This window comes from Temnothorax americanus, unplaced genomic scaffold (assembly GCF_048541705.1).
Source record: "Temnothorax americanus isolate GAGA-0224 unplaced genomic scaffold, ASM4854170v1 Scaffold3, whole genome shotgun sequence".
Lineage (NCBI taxonomy): Eukaryota > Metazoa > Arthropoda > Insecta > Hymenoptera > Formicidae > Temnothorax > Temnothorax americanus.
Window position 1 is genome coordinate 4,507,631 of NW_027509442.1, and position 9,171 is coordinate 4,516,801.

The following is a 9,171-nucleotide window of genomic DNA, read 5'->3' on the forward strand; positions in this document are numbered from 1 at the left end:
ACAATATTTAATTTCATTTAAATTATCAATATTCGATTCAATGTATTCCGAATATTCGATTCAACAATTAATTCAATATATTATTTAACAATGTAAACTGTAAACCGAACGTTATGATTTCGTGTTGTGATAGTGTTATTTACTCGTTAATTTCCATGTAGGCGCGGGATTAGCTTTTGGCAAGCAAAATAAATTTATTACTAGAACGCGAATTTTCATGTTGATAACGTAACGATGCTGCAATGCAACGAAGTTTGAACGCTTCCGCGTCAAATGCCGTAACAGCGCGACGGTTTTGCCACAACTTTTACTGCGCTTTTACTTCGCGTGTATCATCATTCCTTTACGTTTTTCAAATATACAATTATATATTACTTGACATACAATTGCATTGCACTACTTAATTTTGTTATCCTCGTCGCCGGTTTTTTCCATATTACGAAACGAAATTTCGCTGTGCCTCGCGAAAACGAGCGTCACTTTTCCCCCAAATTTGCATTTACTCTATAAGAGAAAATGATGTCGTAAAAGCAAGACGCAATGTACATTAAAAAGAATTGTTTTACAAAATAAGGCGTTGATAAGAGAATTTGAATATTTTAAGCCACAAGCCTTTATGTGTAATTCGAGACGAAGATGAGCACCGATGGTATTCGTCACTCTATCCGTTCTGTTCAGATCTGAAGCACTTTCGACATCGTCCGTGAAGATCGATTAATTGCCATTACCGCGACAGATATATTTATTCAGACATTAGTAGCGGAGGCGTTCGAGTGGATACTGACGCTCGTGATCGCGATTCTATATATAAAATACTCAGGCACTTGCTTGAGATTCCATCGGTCGATTATTTGTATGCCTATTAATTTAACCCTCGCATCCGAATAATTATACTGTATGTATTTCGAGCTCGAAATGCATGTCAAATATTTAGATTAGTGGTATAAATGAGCACGATTTAAATGTTCCTAGAGCAAATTTCAGATCCTTAAAAATATATCCGTTTTCAAGCTCTCCATATTTACTTCGTGGATGTTTAGACCAGTGAATTTAAAATTTTAAATGATGACTTAATAAGTAATTTCTTTTTTTTTAAATACTGCTTTTTTTAAATAATAGATACGTGCGTGTATAAAATTTGGTCCGGAATCATGTGGCAACAAATGGCTCCGACGGCTGGTCGTTACGAAATTCCGACAGTCGGCACGCATCTTTGGAAAAATCTCAGTGAAAAGATATACTCTCTTTGCGGCACTCGCGCAAGCGACGACGGCAGTCAAATATGAATTTAAATTCACGCCTCTTCGTGTCTCATTTAAATTGCATAGGGTTACAGCAAGTTGGGCGGATGAATTTTTGAATCATAAGTCAAAGTTGAAGTAACCACCTGCCGCGAATACGACGCTGCGCCGCGCCGTCGCGACGAGAATGAAGAAAGTTCCCCCGGGCACTTGGATGCACTTCAAACAGTTAAGGCGGTTGAATACTGTCAGGAAGCCGAGGAATATTTGCTTGTCCGCGTTGTGATGTCCGCTCGCAACAAGCGCAAGGGCGCTCCCTCGTTGCTTATGCAAAATGTTAAACTTTTACGAAACGCGTCGCGCGGAAATGAATATACGAAAATGAACTTTGCTGGAATCGTATCTGACGATTGTCCGCACTTTGCCTGCGACATCTCTAAGCACGTTTTGACATTCTTCCACGACGTATAAGTCCACCGTACTTCCAGAACATATTAATATGTCCTGGAATACCTTTAATTCTTGTTCCGGCACGTTTCCAAGTCCCTCCGTCATTCTGTGATGTCTTCTGAATTCTTGTCACTCACTCCCGTCCGTACACTGAAACACTCCAAATTTCTTTGCAATATTTACTAACGCCAAAAAATATTTTAAGGCTTAAATATGCGGGGAATATTTTTAACAATTTTATACCTACTTCGAGACTTTATCGCGCCTCTATTTATGGCACTATTAACAATTTCCACTTTGCTCTCGCGCGTTTATAACTGATATTTTTTAGATACTTTAATGTAAGTCTTAACCCTCTCGTTTTTAACCCTATCTTTAAGTTTATTCCTTAGCTTCTCGTTTATCTACTCAATTTTACTCTTATTTTACGACATCAGAAACTCGACTGAGATTCAAATCTTATAGAATTAAACTGATAAAATTTCATTTATATTTGATTAAAGGGGTTATCTAATTAAATTTATGTGTAGCTACACGTAAATATCGGTGCACTATGTCTGAACAAATGATAATAGCATAGCGACGATTACCACGCCACGATTGATTCGCTGGACCATTGTAATATCCTATACCCGCAGAAACCATTGCCTGCAGCTCGGCCTGCAGCACTGCTTGCTTCTCCATACGATGCGTTATTAATTACGCCATAATTATATGATAATGAACGCGACAGGGTATGCGAAGGGTGAGATGTTATCTAATTACGCTAATCAAATGATCAAGTAATTCAGGCAACGCAAGCAGCATATCTACTTCTTTGTCGCGTTTTCTTTTTTTTTTTTTTTTACTCGCAGTTTCGCGTTAGATACACGAAACCCCGAGAAACAAGTTGCGTGTTTATTTCACATCCCCGTCCATGCTCAACACAATATTAGTTCCGCGACTGTAGCGTGATAACGAGAAAATGATTATTCCAAAATACATTATTATTGTAGAATTGATTGTGTGCTATTAATTATGTAATTTATAGAATTGTTTATTACTATCAATTATACATGCGTATATACGCACGACAACATTTTCTCTTCGTTGAACGAGCGGTTTCAACTGTGAACTTTACGCGAATTAGCGCGACTTCTCGATAATCTCCAGCGAGTTAAATGCAAGGAGATATAAAATGTAATATTTCCAGATTACATTAAATGTGACGGAGAGAGTTTTACTTGCTAATTTATAAGCGCACGTTGCGTACAAAGAATCTTATACGAACGGATATGCATACATATTTGCTTGAATCTTTCGCGACATATATACTATTCAGAGCGTTAATCGCTGCTATGAATGTTTTAAAACTATTTTATGTCATAAAAATGTTTAAGTACGTGTTAATATTTACCTTTGACCGCGTCTATTCGGGGGGATGTCTCGTAGCTCGGTATGAGTGTGATAGATTAGTGTGCTAGGGATCATGAGTTCGATCCCGATAACCCCACATATTCCTCTTTTATAAGAGGAGGTAAAAAGAATTTTTGAGAATTCGACGAACTCGAAATTACAAGAAGGATCCCCCAATTAAGGGGTGGATATTGTTTAAATAGAGTGCGTATTTGCATCTCTGGCATTGTCACGTAATATGGGTTTTTTGAAAGTTTTTTCCCATGCATACTTTTCACTCTGGAGCTAAACATTGTTCTTCCAGTATACGCTTATGTTATGTAATAAGTACCTATAATTTAAATCAGATGTTATATGCAGGTTATGGGCTGAGATCCTGGGTACTGCAGTTTACTAGTTGATAGAATCATTTACAAAAAAATACTGCGTTTATTCGTCCAGTTATAGCGGCGAACAATGTTAAATTCGGTCACTGTTACGAGTCAGGCCGCGGCTCAAGTCGCCTGCGTTGTAAATTCGCGCACGCGTTGTTTTTACGTAGTACATACATACGTATTCATGCATGGTGTCGCTTGTCGCTCATATTCAGCGACAAACGAGTTACGTGATTTCATATGTCGCTGACTTTGACTGTCGCTCGTGTAAAGGTACAATTTCATGGTGTCGCTTGTCGCAGCGATGAGTCGTCGCTGAATTTGAGCGACGAGCGACACCATGAACACGTACCTTCTTCGGCGCACGTCGCCGTCGTTCCGCGCTGAACTCCGGGCGCGACGTAATTCGATATGTAAATATCGAATTATTCCCGTGGAGGGACGGAGCTACGATGCGTTGCAACGCGAGCAACGGCGTCGCATGTATGTTTGGCCGACATGCATTTTACCGTCCTGTCATTCTGTGGTGAAAACTACCGACGGAAACTCAATTTCAACCGGTTCGCTCTTTATTATATAGCGCTTTAAATGGCGTGCGCGAAAACCATTGCATCTCTTGTGCGATTTATTTTTGAACAAATATATAGGAGTTTATCTGCTTCTGTCTGCATTCGCGCGTCCCTGGAAAAATATTATATATAAATTTACAATATTTTAACATTTGCTACACGTTGTACGTGTGTCATGCGCATAATGCAGAATAAGCATTTTTTTAATGCAATTTTGTTTGTATATTCGCTATCTGAGCTATCTCTCTTTCCCTCGTCTCGATTGAAGGTACTATAACTTTTATAGTAAACGGATTGTAATGTCAATCACGAGTGAGGATAATACACGCGTGCGTTTCAGCTAATCGTCTTTTATCCCATGTTAACGAGGATATAACGAGATTGTTGGTACATACGATGCATCTTCGTTCACGAAGGAGTTAAAGTGAACCGTAGAGAGGGAAAGCGTCGGATCGATTTTAAAGCATTCCACTGCGCGCTGATTTATCGCGCGAGTTTTACTGCAATCCGGCGCATCGCGGTTTTTCTTCTTTCATTTTGATTTCCAAATTAGAAGAAACGATACGTTCTCCAATGTCCCCTTGTAATTTCATTTTACACAACAGCGACACGTATTTTTCAATCACCGATTTAAAGTGTCTCCTCAATATAAACGCTTTTTCAAATGTCACTCGCTGGAGAATCTATCGCAATTTTCCTGGTGATTAATTAAAAAAATTGATAGTCTCACTCGTGTCCCACGTGTAAAAGTGAGAAAATACGCCGTGCGAGACAGCGTTGGGTGTCGATAAAAAATAGCATTCTTGACCTTGCAACCACGTACAATTAATATAAGTTAAGATAACGCGCTAAGACAGAGCTTGTGTTGTAATTATTTTCCGAATTTTTTTCCGCGCGTCAGGAAATCGTGTTTCCTGTCTCCCGTCGGTGTTTCCGAATAACGAATAAGGAAGAGAGAAACGAAAATACGTCGGACGATATTACACGAGACACCCATCAGCCGGCGGACTCGTTATTAAAATTTCAGGATTATTCCTCCGGTCACAGGGAGAAAAAGAAAAAAAAAACAATTAATGAGTTTCTCAGAGGATGCTTGATTTATCGCTACAAGGCAAACTGGACGCTTGTTGCTATACTTATCACGAGCGCAAGTTATTTCGTACAAGAAACAGCGAATAGTTTAGTTCAACGCGAGAGGCAAGAATCTCAAGAGATTTGTTCCGAAAGTTATTAACGCTCGGACCTGCGTGAGGTTTTTTAATGTTCGTCGATTTAACTATTACCGCGGCGAAAGTAATTTAACTATTTTATGCGACTACTACTTTGCTCATTAACGTAATTAAAAGCTAGCACTCCGTGTCACTGTCGTGTGACCGCAAGAATTTTTTATCAGAGCTTGACATTTTTTTCAACATTTGTGAATCTATATATTATTCGAGAAATTAAATAAATTAACGCGCGAACATATTTTATTCGCAGTATGATTTTATTTGGGTAAACATTAAATGCATTTTCTATAAATATATACTTTTAAAAAGGAGTCAACAGTTTCAATAGAATTGGATTTTCGTTTGGCATGTTTTCATTTAGACTAGATAAAATGTGTGTTTACCGAACTTTGCGTTCACGCAAAAATAAATATGAGCTCAGAGTACAAACATCCATGCAATCTCGTAAGTGATGATTAAAGGATGACGAAACAGATTGGTCTATATAACTTTTTCGGTGTTTTTATAAAAAATAAAAAAAAAGAAATTAAATTTAATATTTTATAACCTGAAATGCGATGAAAATCTGTACAACTATTTTTCAATGTGGGCAGGAATTACAGAAACATGTGCTGAGTTTAAAACTTTTAGTCGCTAGAGGATCTAATGAAAAAAATGAAGATTTAAAGTGTGTATTTGAAAAGTTAACTATTTTTATACATTGACCCAGTTTTACATTTTATAACTACTCAATTACGCGACGCATTTTTAATTTTAGAATTTGCTTTTTATATTTAGAGATCGTTAAGAATATATTTGTATAATAATGCCTATACTATACAGTTAATTGCAATTATTATCAAGTACCGTCTCGAGCACAATGCTTCTACTAAATTATCATGTTTGATATAATTAGATGTTTGAACTGTTTACGTCAATAATTGCAGAATGCTTTCGAGGCTATATAAACCCACCAATTTTCATACAGATCAATAGGATGTTTTATCCGATTTTCATTATAGAAAGAAAGCATTAAGTAACACGTACTCTTCCACTAAAATTTTTGATTTAAATTATTTTCATAATTAAATTTTAAAATAAAAATTACCAAAATTTATTAAATAATTTTTATTTATTTGTAGTCTCGTATTTAAATTTTTTGCCTTATAAAGCCACTTTGTATAGATATAATTGATTAGAGACCGCTTTCATGAATTTAATTAGGTATCCTGGATGCGCAAGTAAAAGCAAAATGTAAATTTTTAATCCTTTTTTGCTCGAAAAAGATCATTCGTACTTATTGTTAGTGAGATTCATTATTGGTACATTATACCTCGAGGCTCGAGATTCATTAATTGTAGGATTTCAAGATTACATCGTCGGTTATCTGCTTGTCTGCTTTCTGCAAGCTCAGAGCAAAGTCTTCAAAGGCCGGAATAATTAAAATGGTTAATCTTGTTTCAAAGACAAAATGAGGAATACTCGGTTGCGTATGCAATTTGATAACCGGATAATAACTGTCAAATTCACGTTTATTTCCTCATTGTTATATGGTAGCTCAAATTATTAGTAGGTTCCTTGACGAATCTCAGATTAATCTTTTTTTTTTTTTATAGAAAAACTCAGGCATGGCGTGTAATTATTGAATAAAAACAATTAAAAAGTTTCGTAAAGTTAATCCGTATGCAATATTGAAACACACAAACGTAGATTGTAAGAATCGAGAAGTTAAATATTTTCAACCGGATCTTGGTTTTAACGAAAAGTGAGGGGCAATCGTTTATAATAAATTTTAATAATTAAAAATGGGACAAATATATAGATTGCAAGCAAAATTTTGATAAAAATTAATTGGAGTTGTAAATCAATTAATGAAAAGTTTTTTATGAAAGTTCTATTTTTAATACATTTTTAGTCACCTTTTATAATCACGGATCAAGAATGTAGTCAATGATAATTAATGTAAAAATGGGTCTCAAACATTTTTATAATATTATATCTCTCAAATAGATAACGTACAATATTATATTTCAAATCAATGTAAAAAAAACGTATAACGAATCGATAATTAAAACGATGGGAAATTTGAGATTTGTAAAAGAGATTTTTTTTTAATTGGCTAAAATGGAAAGGTTAGAGATTTTTATCTTTCGATGATTTGACAAGCGAATTTTTCGCGTGAATGAATGACTGAAAACACAGTGAAATCTTTTGAATGTAGATTTTTAATTTAGATGTTTGTACCGTGAGAACAAGTGAAATGCACATACGGAAGAAAGAACATAAAGGACCAATTGTGAACTGCGCCGCAATTTTTGGCATAGTTCTGTGTTGTACGATTCGACGTGTGATTGGCAAGTGACTATAAATATCAAACTTGAAAAAGAATAAAAACGAAAGGAAAAGGGAAAAAAAGAAATTCGCTTTTTATACTATATACGTAAATGTACGTTATAATAATATATATTTTAATTAATTTTGAGCAGAACTAAAATATATGGACCAATTTTTCTTTCTTTTATGTATACAGAAATGCTTTTTTAACAGAACATTGGAAAGTTTGGAAGATTTCTGGAATTAAATTTGGTAAAACATTAAGTACCAAAATTTAATTATTTTATTAATTTTAAATTTAACTTTATTTTTATGCTGTTTTAATTAAAATTTAATATTTTAATATAAAAACTTAATATTTTAATTTAAGATAATTTAAAAATATGTGGCTTTAAAATAACACAAATTGCGACAAAAATGGTTTATTTCGAAATTTTCTCTAAAAATTAAAACTACCAAAATGTATCGCTTAAAAAGCATCTGATCCTAAAATATCATTTGGTAGTTCAAGTTCGTATGTTGACACATTCACAATTTTTATGATAAAATATTTAAAAAAAAACATTCAATCTATATTGCTTGATTTACCAATGAGAGAAGTAGATAGATCAATTTGGTGTCCGAAAATTTAAAAGTCCGCGTACGTGAAATTTTCCGCGGAAATATCTACTTCGTTTCGACGCCTGTTCGCAACACAAGTCTGGCGCCTCAAAGGCGCGAGAACTCATTTCATCCCTTAGTTAGACAAAACATTAATTCTCACACCGCTAAGTAAGATTCGTACGGCACAAAATAAAAAAAAAATGAGAAAGAGAAGAAACATGTTACACGTCGCGGTCAATCTCGTTAGGATAAAAACCACCCTCCCGCGCGTTACTGTCTGGCGGCAGCCGCGATACACGGAGCCGTCGGAGTTCTTAATGAAGATGGCCCTCTCTTGTAGGGATCACTAGGATCACTAGGATCACACGCGTAATAAAACAAGCGACTGTGAGTCTCTCCGTCCCGCTTCCCAATGTGGCAAAATTTTTTTTGAAATGTTTTCAAATGTATGATCTTACAATAATACTGCGATGTCGCGCGTGAAAAATCGCCGCGACGCGATTTAATGGAGATTTATGAAAACAGCGCCTCTTGTTATTTCAATTTTAAAAACTAGTCCCGGGTTCATCTTTTCGTGTGATTTGTGAATGGTCTAAATGCGCGAAGTACAATTAGATTCAGAGATGCGCCAGTAATGCGATTGAAAACCGCGGCGCGAGTCAGAATTTTCACGGAACGTAAAAAAGAGACGCCTTTATAACCTTTTATTACTTCTAGAAACAATTATTTCTAGACAAAATTAAATGTAAAAAGCAAACGTAACTTTTTTAATACGAGAAAAGAATATTAATGCATAGAATATTTCTCTCAGAAATCAGCGGGAACGAACCGTAGAATATTTTGTATATCTTAATTACGGAAACACACAAAGTTATTTGCACCAGATATTTTTTCAAGAATGGCAAATACATCACATTTTAAAAATACATTATTGCGTCGTGTTCCACGATCGAGTAAACGAAACGTGACCTTTAAAAAATCGATAGGCCTCTCTCTG